The sequence below is a fragment of the Anguilla anguilla genome, chromosome 12, assembly GCF_013347855.1.
Source record: "Anguilla anguilla isolate fAngAng1 chromosome 12, fAngAng1.pri, whole genome shotgun sequence".
Lineage (NCBI taxonomy): Eukaryota > Metazoa > Chordata > Actinopteri > Anguilliformes > Anguillidae > Anguilla > Anguilla anguilla.
Genome location: NC_049212.1, coordinates 24,884,658 through 24,904,846, shown reverse-complemented (window position 1 = coordinate 24,904,846; position 20,189 = coordinate 24,884,658). Strand labels below are relative to the sequence as shown.

The following is a 20,189-nucleotide window of genomic DNA, read 5'->3' as shown; positions in this document are numbered from 1 at the left end:
AATGCTCCTTGCTCTGGGGCTCCATTAAAGAAAATTAAATCCCAGAAGCCAGTGACTCTGCTAGTACTCGGCAAAAAAGCTTTTATGGATGCACATAGCATTAACGTCCTCTCCATGATTATTTTAATTATGTAATTAGCTGGACTGCTGACATGCTTGTTTTTTGTTGTTGTTGTTTTTCTTTGATGCTCTCCCATTGGCTTCGCCTCAGCAGCCGACAGGCAGCCCTCAGGAATCGATTAGCTTGTGACTGAATCCCGGCTAATGGCTGCGGCTTAGTTAAGAGGCCTATTCATTTCCTTCTAAATGCTAAGTATAGAAAATCACCACCACCTTAATGGCCCAGCTGCAGAGAGACACAGTCTCTCATCTCATCACTTTCACAAACAATAGCTATCCTCCTCTTTTGGTCAATAACATAGCAAGAGTTCACGCTATCCTTGAGTGGAATTTTTCAGTCTGAAAAACCCTAGTCTCATTAAAAATATCATGCGTACTAATATTTATTAATGTTGCAATAAGTATCAGAAATGTATAATTCAGTTTTTCATACTTTATTAAGTGTTAATAAGTACACAGTGAACTCACATATTTCTAACTCCCTTCATGTCACTTTGACTTGAAAAATTTCTTGAACTCTCTTTCCATAAAATCAGAGTAGAGAACTGTCCCCTATATGTGCAGGCTCTTGTTAACGTGCCTTGGCCTTAGCTGAACTAATATTAAAAAATGTATATTCATGATGCTAACTCTGCAAATTACAGAAGAACAACAAGTAAACAGAATTGCATCTTATAAAATGCATGGGGGGGAGGGGGGCGGGGTGGTGGTGGTGGAATGAGGGCAGGCCATACTTGAAGTATGTTCTGCACTTTCTCCCATGCTACCTGCCCTTAAAGAAACACATCTAGCAAGCAGAAGAACAATAACACAGACTGATAATGCCATCTGTTAGCTTGGTTGCACAGCCCCTGTATGCAGCAGTGACAATAGCAGCTATCAAGCTGTGCAACAGGAGGACCACACAGACAACAGACCAGGCTGGACTACAGCACATGGTCTCCACGGATGATGATGTCACTGTTGATTATGTCATACAGAGTGCAATCAAAAAGCAATCAAAAGATGTAGAGAAGATTACATTGTTTTTTTTGTTTTTTTTTTGCCTGAAATTAACAACTGATCAAACACCAATTCGGCTTCCTTTACTAATGGTTTCTCATCCCATCTTGCCATTTAAATTCCTCTGATTCAGTAGAGCATGGGCTAGCAAATGCATCCTCTGATGTCATTGCAGTCGGCGCAAAGACTGTCACGCTGCAGTCCACTGTAGTACACAACACTGCACTTTCTGTCAGCTGGCTGCAGGCACCCCAATCGGCCAGAGGGGTCACTGTTGAGTACCCAGCTTTCCTGGTTGACATTTAGCCAATTGTGCATCGCCCCGCAGGGCCCCTGACATTCAGCATAGGACACCACATCCTTGGGAGCATCACTGCATTAAGATCCCAGGGGGCCCTGTGAGGAGGGAGGGTGGTGTGATCAGGGCAGGTGCGTTTGTGAAACAGCAGCACTGCTACCATCCCTGGCAGGCCTTACTTTAAAAAGCCACTGCTGGGATTTAGATGCCATCTAAGATTTTTTCACCGCTATCTGTTAAAAAGTAAAGTGGTTTGAAAGACTTCCATTAGCGGGAACATGAACAATCCCTCTGGGGTTTAACCTGTAGCCTCTACTCTCTCCTGGGCTTAAGACATTTTGGAATAACAGTCAGTCATGTGACTTTGAAACCGCTGTGACAGCCTCGCAGAAGCAGGGAAGGGTGAGCGTGAGCCGTGAGCGCGTGAATCCGCCTTGCAAATGTGAATCCCCCCTGCAGACCCGTCATTCTCATCATTAAACCTGTGCCAGTCGGGCTTTACTCTGCTCGTGTCAGTGTTTGCGATGAGGAAACCTCTGAAAACTTAAAAACCTGACATTTCCAAGGCTCTTGCATGTGCGCACCTCCTTAATCCAGCGCTAACTGAAGCGAAGGTCAGGTGTTAAAATGCGGTGACTGTGGGCTGGACTGGAAGCTTGTTTTCCGGTTCTGAAGGGATGGGGAGGGGGAGGGGTTTTGCGCAACTCTGACTTGGGTGGCGTCGACTGACTTATCGTCCCCCCTCAGCCCCCACCCCAAACTCCTCCCGAAGCCTGACTCCTGGAGGACCTGTGATCTGTTCTCATATTCTGCCCGTGCGTCTTTCTGCGGCACGGATGGCTTCGCTCGAGCGCACTGGGTCACATTCAAAGAACCGCGGGGGAACAGGAGTTTTTTAAAAGAGGAGAGACAAGAGTGACGCGCAGAGGAGCATGTTGATGCAGTATCTCTGCGTTTGCTGATAATACGATGCGTCACCTGCACCGCTGGGACCATGCAGGGGACATAGCCTGCAATGACCTCCACTGCTGAGGCATTTTACTATTCACATAACCACAGTTTTATGCAAAATAATATTACATACGACACCCATTTTATGCTTATATATCCTTATTATTGCAGTACTGTTATTATGCCGATTATATGTTGGTCCATCCATCTATTATCTATGCCCGCTTATCCTGGGCAGGGTCGTGGAGGGTGCTGGAGCCTATGCCAGCGTGCATTGGACGAGAGGCAGGAATACAACCTGGCCTTTGGACCTTACAACCTTCTTTTCTGTGTTCTTTTTTTGCCGGCAGCCAGCAGCTCTAGGGATACATCAGGCCCTTTTTTCACAGGCAACCTGACGGCGTGGGCCCAGGGATCTGACTGTGCACAGCACAGGGCAGAGAGCTGTGTCGACAACACAGGCCCAACTCTGGCCAGGGACCAAACCTTCAGGTGTTCTGAGGGTGGGGTGGTGAGGGGGGTGGAGGGGTGTGGAGAGCTAATGAGCACCTTTGGGGAGTCGGCATTACACTCGAAAATGGCTCCAATTAAGTCGCCGCGCTGTAAATTTTGCCGCGCAGCTGGCGTATTTCATTTTAATGAGGTTACAGGCGGCTGCAGGCGTGAGGAAGGCGCGTCTCTGTAATCAGCGGCAGCACTAAACCGCGCGAACGCCGGGCTCCGAGCCGCTTCAATACCGCGCTCATAAACTACGCATCAGCTGACCTTTCCCCTCTCTGATTGCTCGACGCAGAGCCGCTTTATTCCCCATTGAGCTTCGAGAAACTTGAATGCAATACATCGGCGGCCTGCATCTTCCACAGCGTAAAATCCTTTTTTTTTTTCTTTTTTTTTTACAGTTTTACAATATTTGTTTTCTCTTCTACTGAGACTAGTCATAGTTTATTATGGATTACAGAGACTACAAGGCTTATGCTTCCTATTCATATGCATGTTCATATCCCATTTTTGTGAATAACACAAACTATATCTTACCATAATATTCTATCAACAATATCCATAATATTAAAACCCTCATTCATTCATTTTTGTAACTTAAAATTACTCTGCGCATTTGTGATAACAGAAAATGTTTGCACATCTGTGGATACTATGCAGAAAATCAATTTGTATATTGCTTGTAAAATGTTTTTCATTAGCTGACGTACTAATGGGTTGGAGAATTGTACCTTGGTAAAATATTCACACTCGCCAGTTCTGTGGAAAACATTAAAGGACTTAAAGGATTCAGGCATTTGTGCGATTATTTCATCAAGCTGATATGGGGGTCAGCTCTGTGATCAGAGCTAGCCGATCTCCACTTCCTCCCTCTCCGCAGTTAACCGGCTGGTCTGTGTGGTACCATGCTGAAGGATCGTACTGCTTACAGACAGGACTGCAGGGGAGCTGCGTGGGCCTCATCAGTTGAGGGGAGGGGGTGTGGTGCTATTGCTTGAAGAGGCAGACCACAGTGGACAGGGCCACGGTCAGAGTTCAGTGACAGTGAGTGTGTGCCTTCGCCATGGAATTGTGCTTTTGTCACACTAGGAGCCAACTAGGAGCTCTTAGGCAGAAACAATCCTTTCATTTCAGAAGTGCTATTGATAATAGAACAAAAAAAAAAAAACGCTTGTATGGTTCTTATAAACAGTTTTTTAAAAAACTCTTTGTGGTAAAACTCCACGGATCATCTGTTCCCAGTTCACATATTCAGTCTTTGGACAAAAAAGTTGTTGTTTCTAGCTTGTGGAAATATTTGATTTTTGTTGTCATTTTCAATGTACCCCAATGCTGTACAAGAATTCTTCTATGTCTTTAAAGTAAGCATTTCTAAAACATGAGTTCTTTGTTTCAATTTTTGCTACGCTGTCAGCCTAGTTGAGCCACTATTCGTCATAGTACCACCAATCCTTCACCCTATCTGTTTTGTAGAAGCCATACCCTTATTTGAACATAGAGGGCCTCATCTGCTTCCATATTGAACTAACCCCACTCCCCCCTCTCCTGTCTCAGCTCTCTAAATTGAATTGCACAGATTGATTTCTGCAAATCTTTGGCTCCTCGTGCGGCTCTCCCTGTCCAAAACTGAATAATGTGCTGATGCTGGAGATTTGATGAGATTTAAACTCAACTAAAATAGTGATGCGATTCTTTTATTTGCTTACGGGGCGTGCTTTTTGTACGGATATTTTCCAGAGCGGTCGTGTGCACGCAGCATTTACTGAGCTAGTGGAGCTGCAGCATGCCTTCGATATGATGTAGCAGGTGATATAGCGCCTTACCACATTCACTTGTTAGTCCTTCACCTGTTAAAAAGGATTCAGATCAAGCTGTGTGTGTGTGTGTACGTATGTGTGCGTGTTTTTGTGTGTGTGTACATGTACGCATATCCCTAAGAGTAAGAATACATTTGAATACATGTTTGGTGCTTCAGAGTGGTCTGCCTGAGGTAGTCAGCAGCTTCAGACCTGCTCCTGACAGGATGCTCTCGCTGCCTCTGCAACCTACTCCTCCTCAGCACAGGTAACCACCTGTATCCTGTCTTCACCTGCTCTCTACCAAACAAACTACTCAAATCCCTGCACATTATCAACCCACACAACTGGAATTTTTCCCAACCCTAATCAAAACCCAGCCCACACAGCTGTATTTTGTACCCTAACCCAACCCACACAGCTGGATTTTTACCCTAACCCAACCCACACAGCCAAATTTATTCCCTAACCTTAATCCTAAAACAACCTACAAAGTTGGATTTTTGCCACAGACAGGGCCCACTGCATTGCAGCAAAACCCTTCCTGGGATTCAAACCTGAAACCACCTGACCTCCTGACTCTGTTTCTTTTTTAATTGAAGTGGCTGTGCTGTGGTGTGCAGTCACAGTTTGCTTTGAATTCAAATCCTCCCTGGGGCTCCTCACTGTCATGAATAAAAAGAGAGTAAACAAAAAAGAGAGATATTTCATACAGTGACATTGAGACTTTTTTTTCACAAATTCATTTAAACCTGGGGTTGTTTTGGGGGAGCCTTTTATGAAGGTATAGTGTAATTACTGTGCACGCATAAATTGTTACATCATACATTATGCAGTACAAAAATGTAAAACTATTAAGTATTTGAATTACTGACTATGACCACACACCAGAAATCTGTACCAGGGCAAATGTGCATATACACACTCACACACACACGCACGCACGCACGCACGCACGCACGCACGCACGCACGCACGCACGCACGCACGCACGCACGCACGCACGCACATGCACACACAGATATTTTGGTGTTTTCTGCCCGGAGACAGAGAATCCATGAGGACCTTACAAACGAGGAAGCTCAGTCTGACAGGATGAAAGATCTGTCCCTTCATTTAAATGAAGAAGCATCTAGCAAACTATTAATAGATGTCTCCTCGACACACAGCTACAGAATCAAAACAAGCAGAGAAATTCCCAGAATTGATCTGAACTGTAGTTCATGATAGGGGCGTTATGAAAGGGAAAGTACCTAGAATCCCTGATTAGACGCGATCTCTCCGCACTGCCCCTGGTCAGTTAGACCTTTATTTCATATAACGGCCTGACTGGGAGATATAAATAAACATGGAGCACCGTGTTTTTAAAAGCAACAGCAACTGTTTATCATCATAAACAGTTGTTTATGATGATAAACAGATTCTGAGGCCCTCTTGACACATGAAATGCATTTATTGCATATGCATATAAAACATTTAAGTGAATGAAATCTAAAAGGCAGATCACAGACTGCTTCTTTGAGCCTTCATTAAGGTTTGATCTGACTTGTGTATGTAGCAGGTCTGTACAGCAGTGTTAAATATGCATGTACCAGCTCGATGCACCAGATCTGAGATCTCATGTTTTTTCTGTCCTTTTCAGGAAAGTTGACCAATTAAAAATAAAAATGTGAAATCATGTAAAAAACATTGCGTCTTTTCTTGATTTCTTGGAGAAGGGTAATGTATACAAAATACTGCAGCAATACCTTGCTAAAGATTTGATCAGACATGAAAAAGGATTACTAGTTGAATCAGATTAATTCTAACAAATAGTATGCTTAATATCTAAATTAATATGTAAAGTTCATGAATATTTAAGTTAGTTAAACATAATTGAGCATTGAAAACCCTATTGGATACACTTAAACTAGCTGTGTTAGTCTAACAATGATAAGCTCACAGCAAATTTACTTAACAGTACCAAATAAAAATTACACAGAAATTTCAATACAAATTGTTGTTTTATTTATTTTTTTGTTGAGAAGAGGCAGTGAATTATTTTAATAGTGTATGTGTATATGTTCTTATGTGTATGTGTGTGTGTGTGTGTGTGTGCGTGTGAGATGGGGTGAGATTTTGGACCCCATGAAAAGATCTCACTTTGGGCCACACCAAACTAGAAAATCCTATGTTCTGATATTTTTGAGGGTCCCTGTCAGTCTGAGCCCTTGGAATCATCCTAAACCCCCCACCCCCAACAGCACCCCTGTGTGTGTGCATGTGTGTGCGTGTGTGTGTGTGTGTCTGCGTGCATGAATGAGTGTGGTGTATATGTGTGTGTGTGTATGTGTGAGTATATGTGCATGAGTATGTGTGTGTGTGTGTGTGTGCGTTTGTGAGTGTATGTGCATGAGTATGTGTGTGTGTGTGTGCGTGTGTGTGCGTTTGTGAGTGTATGTGCATGAGTATGTGTGTGTGTGTGCGTTTGTGGACTGAGGGAGCTGTGGTTCAGATCCAGGCCTGTGCATGCAGAAGGGGGTGTTAGTGTTATTTACTGCTTTACATTTGCATGGGAGCGAAAGGGGAGCTGTCAAGGGCACAGCCGACAGCTGTGGTGTTTCTGCCTGACGGAACACATTAAGGTGGAGAGCGATAATTAATAAGCAGGGCTACTTGTTGGTCAAGGGCCCTCCTAAACCTGTTCCTCTCCCTCTCACCCTTTCACTCACTCGCTCACTCACTCACTCACTGTCTCTCTCTCTCCGCTCCCTCCCTCATCTCACTGAGGGGATGGGTTTCTGAGTTTCCGTGGTGATTACAAAGGCCGTTTTCTTTCGTACAATTCAGCACCGCTCTCATTTCCTGATGCTTTTGGAACTGGCAAGCGTGCGCGAGACAGCCCTCGAAAGGCAGAGCGTGTGAGAGAGAGCGAGCTCATTTGAATTTGCTTAGCGAGGATTTCTGTGATTTGAATGGCTCGCTGCTCAGATTAATTTGTCTGGTCTTTGCCGTTGAGTCCTCAAAAAGGACAAAACTTATGAAAGTGCATACACCGTGATTGATAGGAGGAGTGAATTGAAAGTGGAATGCAACCTTGAGCAATTTTGGAAATGAGAATGTAACATAATGCGTTTTACAGGCGGCGAGAGCCGGAATTATTGGCATTTCTCAGCCTCCTGTGCCAATTTAAGAATCAATTCAAAGTCAAAACGCGAAGGGAAGCACAGAATCCGCTCCCAAAATTGGAGTGAAAATACCAGCCAGCGGGGAATCTTTCTCTGCTCTTTCCTGTGTGCCACTGAACATGACAGAGAAGTGCATTCAGTAAACAGATTGCATCTTTTTCTCTTTTAAACATTTTACATTTCTTAAGATTTAATATATGTTTGTTCCCTTTTAAACGTTAAGCCCACTCACCCCAGAATTCACCTCGTTGTTGCTATTACAGTCCAGCATTGCTATCATGGCTACGCAATGCTGGAAAACTAAATAATGTATACAAAATTAAACATAACAAACATGGACCAAACCAGACACCATTCTGTCCTTCGCCATCTGCAAAAATGGGCTGGTATGGTTATTTTGGAATATTCTTATGGTTCATTCAGATTAATCTAAATCAATGTACAGTAACTGACAAAATAATCAGGTCATCAGGTTAATTTTGCACAGGTGGTCTAATCTGTTTCTCACCTTGAAACCCCTCCCCACCACTGGCACCTCTAACTGGCAGAAACACAGTCACACAGTCTCAAGCCTGTTTGCGATACACCTGCTGCATCTGTGCCTTGTTGTCCTGAAGAAAGGTGGCATTTTGAAAATGGCAGGGCAAGATGGGCTAGTGGTATGCCATAGTGGTGCCAACCTGTTATTCCACCCTGAGCAGACACAAACACGCTGCATGTGAACACTGTGTCGCAGCACAAACACGCTGCATATGAGCACTGTGTCGCAGCACAAACACGCTGCATGTGAACACTGTATCGCAGCACAAACACGCTGCATGTGAACACTGTGTCGCAGCACAAACACACTGCGTATGAGCACTGTGTCGCAGCACAAACACGCTGCGTATGAGCACTGTGTCGCAGCACAAACACGCTGCATATGAGCACTGTGTCGCAGCACAAACACGCTGCATGTGAACACTGTGTCGCAGCACAAATACGATGCACATGCACTCTGTCTGCACCTTGATGAAAAGAGGCCTGCCGAGTGCCTCCCTTCTGCCTGCTGCTTTCCCTGCGACAGAAACACAATATTTTCCCCCTTTCCCGCTAGACTGTCCGACGCCCACAGGCAATCTTCAGCGGCTTGGACCCTTCACTGTGCCCCCCTTTAATGTTCTTCTGAAGTGCATTTATCCAGCTCTCCCATCAGCACCATCTGCTCACCCCTCCCCTCCCACTTCACCACATCCCACATCCCAGCATCCCCCACTCCTGGGGGGGTCTGGAACTAATAATATCCTGCCCCGGGCGCACAGATGCTTGAAGTAAGGGGATCAGCCAGATCATTTTGCCCCTGTTGGATTCCAAATCCTGCTGTGCTTCCCATCTCTTTCTTTGGATAGTGGGGGGGGGCTGTGGCCTCGTGTGAACTAAGACTGAGGATGCTGTTAGCCCCTCGAATCCTCACAACATCGCACCCTCTCCCCAGCTCTTCACCACAAACACAAAGGGTGCCTGTTTGTGCCACTTCTCAATTCCAGAGCAAACAAAGCTCACCCCAGCTGATCTTCTGCAGAACATAAAGAAAACGGCACGTGTCCCGAACCGGACTGGGGAAGCCGCGGGAATTTTGGCTTTTTAAATTACATGCGCATGCAGCTGCTTGCGCTGTTGTGTGAGGAAGCTATGGCCAATCCACATGCGGTACAGATCAACGGTGCTCACACCTGGGAGGCTGACACAGTTGCTCTGCAAGCATTTCACATATTCTCCACAAATATCAACAGCACGGGTCAGGAGAGGTGAAGAAAAACCAGCGTGTGAAATTCCTGTTTATTTTTCATTTGCATTTTCAGTCACAAATCTTTCCATTTTTATGTCAGAATAAACTGTAACAAATAGCCTATATGAGTTTATATGCAATTCATTTAGAGTGACAGCAGCAGGTAAAGCCGAATATTTACTGGTACATTAAATGCAGCTATATGCTATCCATCTTAAACTGAAATCTAATTTTCAGCACAAAAGCCAGTCAATATTTCTACTTAACTTTGGCTTATGATAAATGCTAGTATTATTTTTTCCCTTCAACTTTTTCAAATTTGAACTCGCTGAAATACATTCTGACAAATTTGTTTTGAATCTAAACCATACACCTAAAAGCCCCAGTTTTGAATTGAATGACGGAAAAATACCACCATCGACTCAATTACATCACTTGAAATTTGAACCCTCCGGGGAAAAGTGGTACATTTCATTCCCTGTTACTGGAGAGCAGGATATGAGACCAATAAAAGACAGGTACGATAGGCTGCATGTCCTGTGTCACTTTGTAGTCAGCCCCAGCAAAAGGCCCCCACACAGGGAATCTTAAAGGAGATTTAAAATGCTAAGCAGTTCTCAGTACTCACAGGTGATTTTTGGGCCACGAGTCGTAAGGAGATCTCTTCTCTTCTTCACTCGGTCAGTCTCCCTGAGCAAGTCCACCAATCGCAAGCCTCCGTTACACCAATCACAGGCTCCGTTAGTGAAATGGAGCTGCTGGGGGCTGTGGTGGAGGCTATCGGGAGGGAGGGGCTTGGGGAAAGAGGGGGATTCTGGGCAGCAGTGTGGAGGAAGCCCGATTAGTTGAAGCCGGTGGCATCAGGTCCGTGCAATCTGTCACGTCCTCAGCTCCGGCACCTGTGGAGATGAGAGACTGAGGTGTCAGCAAGAGTGACCCTTCTCATTCATGGATGGAGGTAAACATAAGGGGTGGGGGAGGGGGGATGTGGGGGCATGCAGAAGGGGAGTTGCATTTTGAGACACCCTGATTCCCTGTTCGATCAGGGTTGACCCTAAAAAGAGCCATCCTAGGTTGGAGAGCTACTCTGTCTCGCACAGCAGCTGGGAACCTCACTCAAGAGGCAAACAGTGGAGGAGATTTGTTTACAGGAACAGGGCTGTTTGCCTCTTGAAGCAGGACTGGTTGCCCCAAGAAGGAGGGCTGTTCGTCCCAGGAATGAGGGACATCATTCGCCTGCCCAAAGGCCTCAAATTCATTCCCAGACTGCAGAACGCCCCCCCCCCCCCCAGCTAGCACAGCTGATTTTAAATAGGATCAAAATTATCTTCACCTGGGAACATTCCAATCAAGTAATCTATTAGTTGCCTGCAAGACATACTATGCATACTAATCAGTCAGTTCATACCACGGCTGAATAATGTTAGTGTGCCGGATTGCTGCAAATGAAATAAAACCCAATAAAATTTGAACAAACACACACCCGCATACACATACACACACGGACACACGTACACACACACACACACACATTTTCCAGCAAGTTAAGTCCTCCCCCTCTCTGCTGTAAAAGCTTCTCCTTCACAAAGTCCCTTCTGAAAATTGTGGGCACAGCTTAATTTCAGCCATGCTCATACACATTAATTGAGTTAATTTGCATTACTAATACTTTGGATGAAAATAAGTTGAGGGAACACAGAATCGCTGTTCCATCACAGTTCATATGCGGTTACGTACAGTGTCTGCATTCACAATTTGGTAGAGCTCCACGAGGCAATACAAAGTCAGGATCTAATGTGGCCCAACAGATCTGAGAATAGAAGCCTTCTTACCTCACAGATTTTATACTTTGTCACTGAGCCAGTCCTGGTCTCACTAAGTTTGGGACCTACCTGACTATGTGATGATGATGATGACTCTCCACTGCTAATGACAATTGTGATGGGCCATCAAGGATGCAATGTCTGCAGTTTAAAATTTTCATGCCTACTTTAGGGTTCCCACAATTTCAGATATTACGCATTCCAAAAACGGGAGTAACTAATTTGGCTTCCCTGGTGAAAAGGTGAAACATATGTTCACTGGTGCATTGAGAATACAATTCAGCATCTACAGATGGACCTGCCAGCTCTGAAGTGGAACTTCTCTCTGCAAAATAACAAGTAATAGAAATATACTGCATAACAGAGAAACGACATTTTAATCAGAGAAGAGAAACACCATTTCAGTAATCTTGCTGGTTGAGAAACAAATCAACCAAAAAACTACCGCATATACAGTAAACCGACTGTTTTCTTTTTTCATTTTTCAGTTAAACATGTTAAAACGCATAAGAATATTTGCTATATTTGTGAAATTATACTTATATTAAAGGATCATTCAGTCTCTTTCCTGAAGATGTTCTTGAAGATCTTTTACAGTCTTCCCCCACCTTTTATCTCCAGTGTGCGGCAGTGTACATCCTGAAGGTCGCCTATGCCTCTGCTTCATCTTTGCCTCAGGGCACTATTTTATTACGCTCTCGAGTCACTCGTTTATCCAGACTCGTTTCTTTCCCATCTAACTCCTCATTCCTCCTCTGTCCGAACTGCTGATGTCTCCCTAAAACAACCAAGTAACAGGCATTTACATTTTTATAATTCTTTGGGATTGTTTAAAATATATGCCAGATAACGAGCTCAGTAATCTTAATAAGTGCTAGGAATTCAATGAAGGCAGCTCAGAGAATGCTGAAGTGTATTTTACTCAAATATAGATGTTAAGAAACATTGCTGGCAAGTGCCACAGTGGAATGGCAGAGAGTAGGCATGTGACATTTCTATTAATTATCATCACAGATGACCCCTGCAGTGTCCCCCGTAGTGGTGTGAAAAGTGAATATTTTATAATGGCAATCTAATTAGGCATGTAACAGACCCAACAGACTTCCAAAATAACTACATTATTCATTTGACCCTATTTAGTAGGACGGTGACCGTTTATTTACTTGGCACAGTGGAAAAACAAGTTCATCATGTAAAATGGCAGACAAAGTTCTCAAGGAGAAATTCTGATGCCCACCCCTCCCCCCGCCCACAGCAGTGTCTCAAAGTGACGTGTTTGAAGACATATATTTAAAAGAGAAAGAAGCAGGGCAAAGAAAAAAGACTGACATAGTAGTTGAGCTGTATTTCGTATGCTCTGCAGTGCCTGCAGTGCTTTCAACCACTTGCTTTCATTACTGATGAGGGCTTAACTCTTCCTGCAGTCTTTGTCACACCTTTTTTTTTTCTTCAATAATTCAGTTTAACATTTTTTTTTCAAATCTGAAAAGTTTCAATTAATTCTAAGCTGCCATTTGACAGGGGGATAGTTGTGATAGCCCTGGAGACCTTTGTAACAGTGGGGGTACTACATAAAATACCCTGTGCTCAGCCATAAGCCCAGAGCACTGCATAGAACTCCCTGCGCTCAGCCATGACCCCAGAGCACTGCATAGAACTCCCTGCGCTCAGCCATGACCCCAGAGCACTGCATAGAACTCCCTGCGCTCAGCCATGACCCCAGAGCACTGCACAGAACTCCCTGCGCTCAGCCATGGGGACTGCTGACAGAGACGAATGGGGTACCTAGAGACCGCTACAACCATTCGGTGGACTCACATCGATTGATCATGCTAACCTACAAAACAACCTAATTAATCAAATGAATTAATCACCCAGCTATTTCACTTGCATTGTTCCCCCTCTCCAGCCAGGAATTCCCTGGGTTCTGGCATCAACCACAGGCCAGTGGGAAGATGGAGATGGGATGGTAGATGAAAGTGGGATGGATGTTATCAGTGGTTTTATGAATGCTCACAGTGTGAGGATAGTCAGGCTAAAGATAACAGCATGGGTGAAGGCAGCCGATTACCATTCCAGAGTGGATTTGCATGTTGTTGAAATGTATTTGCTGTGCAGCTAAAATTGCAATTGTGCTTTACCTGAAACATTCACATGCTAAGTAAATGCATGAAACAATGAAGTAATTATGAATTAACTTGAAAGTTCAAAAGCAAATCTCAAGTTATGGCTCACTATCTGGTTCTAGATGCACCGCCTCAGAGTATTCTGGTGAAAATGAGAGAGCCTCCTTAACTTGAACACTTCCGCCTCCCACTTGGCTCCAGTGATTAGAGGGCTTTGGTACTTCCCCCAGACAACTGAAGCTCCACCTTCCAGCCTGCTCCTGGCCCTGAGAAGCACATCCATCGGCCTGGTCCTTCCGCATCTAATCAAACCCCAGATCAGTGCTGGAGCCCAGCAGAAAGGAAATTTAATTCAAGTATAATTAAGCAATTACTGTGAAGGTCCAGTGCATTAGCAGCCAGACTAAATGGAAAGGTAAGTGAAAGGAGATGGAATAAAATCGCCCAATTGAATATGGCTGAGACAGTCATCAAATAATAATGAAACAAGAAATTACTGGGGTTAGCAGCAATTTGAAAATGATATGCATATTACAATGAAGATTATTGAAAAGCCTAATGATCAATATGCAATTAAGCATTCTCAGTGTGTACTTAGGGCGATAATTGTCTTAATGTCACTGCAGACAGATGAGAAAGCGGCGGGGCTGTGAAGGAGTGCACTGGACTTACTGGTGGAAACTGACACAAGCGCTTCACAACAACAGGATGATCGCGAAGATCGCTGAATAGGGTGAAATGCCTTTGACATTTTAAACTTATTTTACATTATTATTATTATTACTATTATTATTATTATAAATATGACGCTGATATGTTAAAAAATGATGGTGATGTTGTTGGTTTTGCTTTCAGTAGTGACATCAGCTGCCCTCTGTTTCTCTCAGCTTGTGGCTTGGCATTTAAACAGGTGGATTGTGGGTAAAGTCTCTGTGACAGACTGGGGCCTTGTCCAGAGTTTGCACATCAATCTGCTTCATGGCACGGGAACCAGGGCAAGCTCCACCCCCGTGAGCCACTTTGGTTTGGCTGTGGCAACGTACAAGCCTGATGCACAAGACCAGCAATTATCATCACAACCTGTTTAGCCACTCCCGCCTTTAGCCAAATAGAGTAGATCTCCAAGAGGATAACTGAACAACGGCCAGTCTATGAGAGTGTGTTGTTTCATTTGAGTGGTGTGTTGCTGACAGATGTTAATGGCACTGGCTGATGTTTGGAACGAGCAAGGATTAAGGACGTAACTTGTGCAAACAAAAATCATGTTTTTTATTACAGGAAAAATTTCACCATGGAATCACTGGCTCAGAAAACCAGCTGAGATACTTGCAGGCCAGGGCAGGCCTCCGCAGTGATTCCACTAATGATTGACTGTGTCATCTGTACGTCAAACCTCCAGTTTGTCACATAACATTAGCTCTGCTTGAAGTGCAAGCTGGTTGATCCTCCCGGATCCTGCTCCCTCTGCAACAACTAATAGCCAAATTGAATCGATTAATCTGCGGCTGACCGTGCCAAAGCCCTTGTGTGGGCCAAGATCAGAACAGCCTGCTGTTAAATCACTCCAGCTGTGCGGACACTGAGACCAGCTGGGTCCACTGGTTACAACCGACAGACACCACCTTAAATGTTAGGCTAGGCTTTTTCGCCTTTCTCTATCTTTTATTTTCCTCACTCACTTTGTCTCTCTTTCCCTCTTGATAAACTCTTTCAGTAGCCAGAGCTCAGAGGAGGTGTGAGGAAAACAGCCCGTTGGCCCGTGTCTATTTAGGCAGGAAGTGCTGAAGGTGTAGCACTTCGCACCTGACTGCGTTATTCCTGTACCATGTGTCCTGCTGGGGGATGTGTTTGCCTGCTGAGGGGCCATATCATTTACTGTTGGAGGTTTGGTGGGGGGTGGCTGAAGGCTGTGACTCCTTTTCAAAAGCCCTGATTGAACTTGAGAGGGAGAGAGAGAGAGAGAGAGAGAGAGAGAGAGAGAGAGAGACTGTGAGAAAGAAGCAATATAGCTGATCAAAAGGGAGAGAGACAAAGTGAGAGAGGAAAATAAAAAATAGAGACGAGAGAAAGGCAAGTACAAACAGGGGGACGCGCACAGCCCAACATTTAAGGGGGTATGTGCCGGTTGTAACCCGTGGAACCAGCTGGTCTCAGTGTCTTACACTGTATCTCATACCTGTGCACTGGGACACATCCAAGATTCAACTGTGAATGTTCATTATTGGTTTTTAATTGCTCCTCCCGCGGGATCGTTTTGGAAGAGCACTAGGGGCTCCAGTCTGTTCGCAGGCTTCATTCTGCCTGGCTAAATCCCCAGGGATTTCAGTGTGAGAAAGCAAAATCTGACACTGTCAGCTGCTTCAAGCAGCCATAAATCTGCCCTATCAGAGCCAGTGCCTGAGCTCACATTCCGTTTATCTTTATGCAGTAGTCTAGTGCGCTGACTTGTATCTCAGAGCTCGCAGGTTTGAGTCCCAAATGGGGGCAGTGCTGAATATCAAGCTATACATATGGAATGTAAGAAAAAAAACATACAGCAAGCATTGTAAGACTCTCAGTACAAGCATGCCTGTTAAATGTAACCATTTATACATAATGCAGTCTCTGGCCATAAAGTCTATCATGAATATCTAAATCCTGCCATTAAACGGATCATTTTATGCTTTCTCTAAAAAGAATGGTTGAAGTCACGTAATATGTGAAATGCTAGAGTGAGGTTAACATCACTGGAGACTCTAGCAGAAAGCCCTGCATGCATATTTGCATTCATGGCCACATGTGAGTGCAACCAGCGGGCCGGGCTGTGCAGCTATCAGTGTGAAGGAGAAAAACAGCACACAATCACCCTTTCTGTTTCTCAGTCTCTTTCTCTCTCTCTCTCTCTCTGGCTCTCTGCCCACATTTGGGCACTCCCTGTCCGAAGAAATGTTTGCAGGAATGACCACCCCGCCCCACTCAGCCACATCTGTTGCAGCTGTGCTGGGCAATTCCAGAAATGAACTCAATGTCCCCAGCCTGTTTTATTTTCACATTGACCTTATTCAGATGCAATTTTATTCCTTTGCAGCCAACATATTTATATATTTAATAATTTATTAATTCGTTAATTCTATCAGGGCATATTAGGATGGGTATAAATTTCTCCTTCATGGACAGAGAGGAGAATAACGGACTCTTGTTAAAGCCCAGGCAGATGCAAACGCTGTGAACAAGCGTAGTCTGGGTTAGGAAAAAATCATGTAATATTACATAATTTAAAATGATGCGCAAAAATTAACAAAATTTGTATTTTTGTGGCATCAGACTTTGATAACTGTTCCTGTCAGCTTGAATTCCAACTGTACGTACAATGATTATATTGGTACATATTAATCACAGTGTAATACAGTGTAGTGGCACTATTGATGTTTCTTATGCTTTTGGCTTTGCTTTTTGTATTCATTGCAATACTGACTGTTGAGTGTGTACTTCATGTTGATCAGCACTGTGAGCATGGGGTCAAGAGTGTGTGCACTCTTCATGTCTCATATAATCCAGTGTAGTGGCTGGTTTTTGTGTTGCTGCCAACTCTAACGCTTGCAGTTATCCATGTTATTTACACTAGAGGTCTTGGACATTTAATTTGGGAAAAACCCACCAGAGAAAATGAAGAAATGTCGCATTAAATGTAAGGCTGCTTTAAAACTGTTTGTGCCAAAATAATATTGAAGAAAGGACTCTGACTAGGTCCTGAAAAGGCCTGTGCTACATTGCATTGGTAGTGTAATTAATGGCAGGCATTTCATGATTTAAACAGCTCATACAAACAGGCTGTAGTGTTTTAAAAACACTGAAGTCATTTATTTATGCTTTATGTTTTATAAGCTGTGAATGATTGATGTGTGCCATGTGTTTGGGTTTTGCTAATTCTTTTTTACCTATACAGAGTCCTGGAATACCTTTCTGGAGAAGAACTCTGTACATTAAATACGGAATGATTGTTTGATTAACAACAGATAAACACAACGATCTGAGTAATGAAAATGAACACTGGTGAAGTGTGAAAGGCTAAATAATGTCAAGACGCAAATCAGCAAACATTATTTATTTGTCACTCCTCCACCTATACCAATCATTTTTTAAAAATCAACAATGCACATCAACATCTGACCAAATGATATTTGACTTATTAATAAATGAGGCGTATTGAAAGTAAAAAATCAGGGTTTTTGGACAGGGCTACAGAAAAGAACCAGGACAGACAGGAGCACAGATTTGCTGGGGGTGCAGTTAGGAAACGGCCGATTTGTGCACAACTTTGAATCTTTGTTTTTATCGTAATTCAATCAACTTGTGGAACCATTAACAATAGGAAATGGGATAAATTTAAGGGCATATATAAGGATACTGTAAATAACAAGGCTGAGATGAGACTGTAGCCCTGAATGTTAAATGTCTAATAAAACCAGCAGCGGCCCAATTGCTTGGCCAATGTGAAATTTTCTGGAGAGTGAGATAAATGTGTTTCACTAGTGCAAGGCATATGCGTGTATGCGTGTGCATGCATGTGCATGTGTGTGTGTGAGCATGTTTGTGTGTGTGTATGTGTTTGAGGTGGCAGGAGATAAGGGGGTGGAGAAGACCAAAATATACAACTGAAAAACTAATAAGGATTTTTAGAAACTTGATGTGTACGGAACATGGCACAGATAAAAAACACAGGAACTGTGAAAGTCCTGTAATTGGTTCTTAATCTTTTCTCCTATATTGACAGGGAGCCAGAACACTGAAACTAGATGAATGCGTTCTTACTAAAAGAGACTGATATGGCGGGCAGCTGCTCCACAATCTCTCGCCTGGACATGCTGGCGTGACCATCTGGCTCTTGGCGGTCACAAACCCGGTAGCGAGTGGCTGAGCAGCCTGGCCGTTTTCCCTCTCCGTCATCCGCAGACACCCTCAGAAGGTCGTCTGTGCTCCCTTTCGAGTGACTGCGTTCCACAAAATCTGTTTGGTCCTTTGACCTCTACTGCTGGACTTCCCCTGGCATGCCTGCCTCACCCCACAGCATGACATGCAACATTTAGGAAGGTAGTTTACACAGCAAACCGCTGGACACAGAAAGACTGACTGATATGGATAACTCAGGGAGTTCCCTACCTGAAAAAAAGATGGCACTGATGGATTAAGGAAATGGAGGGGGTTTGAATATAAACAGCTGACTGAGGCTTGTTACCTATCTTGCTATTCATCTGCTTTTTATCTTCCACCAGCCCTGTCTCTCCTACCATCACACCAGCCCTGTCTCAGCAATGACTCCCCTGGAATATCCCAAGGACCACTCTGTCTATATTGTATCTGTGAGTGTGTATGTGATGTCTGTGATTGCGGTTCTTTGTGTGTGAGAGTGCGGTGTATATGTTGTCTGCATGTGTGTGTATGTGTGTGTCTCCGAGTGGTCTCTGCAGGTGTACTTAGGATTTCGGGCAGGTCCCTTCTCAAGGGCAGGTCAATCTTTCCTAACAAACTCAATGTGGCCACTGGCTCTTCCTACTTTGCGGTGAACTGAGCAGCATGGTTGTCATAGCAACTGGCTCAGAATAAGTAGAATAAGTAACAGCATGTGGGGGGAAAGTCATTGACGCTTGGACTTCTCTGCCCCTCGGGTGATGTGGCTTTCACCGGGAGGACATAGTGTGATTATGACCCCCCCCCCCCCCCCCCCCCCCCCCGGCGCAGGGTCACAGTACTCTGGCAACCTTTGATGCTCCTCCTGGTGTCCCTATAATCCACACTAATCTGCTCTGTGTGAATATCTTTTCTTCACCTAGACTCTGGATTTTATAGCTGTTAAATGTCATCCCACTGCCTTCTACCGTGCTATGGAGAAGGGAGAAGACCTGTTGACACCATTAGATTACTTAGTACAGAGTCCTGGTTCGCAATGTATATCCTGTTAATACAGTACATGCTCTTGAATAATACAGCATTTTACATCTGTCTGTGTTTGTCTAAGTTGGGGGTCTCTTTTTAATATCATTTATGTTGGTAACTTATTTACCACTTCTGACCATGGCAACCCACTAAAAGATCTTATAGTACAAACTCAAATGCATCATGAAGACAGAAAAATGTCTAATAAGAGGACTGGAATATGTAAAACAGAGCAGGAGAGGCGAGCAATATTTTCATCATTGATAAATTTCATCTGAGTGTCTGCATGGCAGTTAAATCTTTGGGTGTCTCTGTTTTCCTAGCTTCAAGTGCAAACTATGATTAGCTGACCATGAGTAAAAAGAAAACGCAGGGGAAGTGCAAACAGCTAAACAAAGCTGATCAGACAATTTGCAACCATGATTTATTTTTCATGGCTCAATGTTCATCACTGAGCGAAAATCAATGAAGTATGCAAACATCTGACCAGGCAAGAGCTGAAAACTGGGACTCATAAAACAAACACTGGAATGATGGAAAACAGCACAAGCTGAGAAACTGCCGGTGCATTCCTGAGTGAGGTCCCTAAGCTGCATTCCTTCAGCGCAAATAATGTTGTGAAGACCTCAATATGGATCCTGCGCTACAAATGTAAGTTGTGTAAGTCGCTCCAACACCTAAATGTGTGGTGTGAGCTGCCAGTGCAAAAGATGTTGGCAATGAAGCG

At 44.0% G+C, this 20,189-nt stretch overlaps 1 protein-coding gene across 2 annotated transcripts in view; it reads right to left on the bottom strand.

The window, feature by feature from the left end:
* Positions 1-20,189, bottom strand: part of LOC118208889 (galactosylgalactosylxylosylprotein 3-beta-glucuronosyltransferase 1) — a 67,659-nt gene that overhangs the window by 23,675 nt on the left and 23,795 nt on the right. For both annotated transcript variants that reach the window (XM_035383852.1, XM_035383853.1), the window contains exon 2: positions 10,229-10,499. The gene's annotated coding sequence lies outside the window, so the exon portion shown is untranslated. The remainder of the gene's footprint in view (positions 1-10,228; positions 10,500-20,189) is intronic.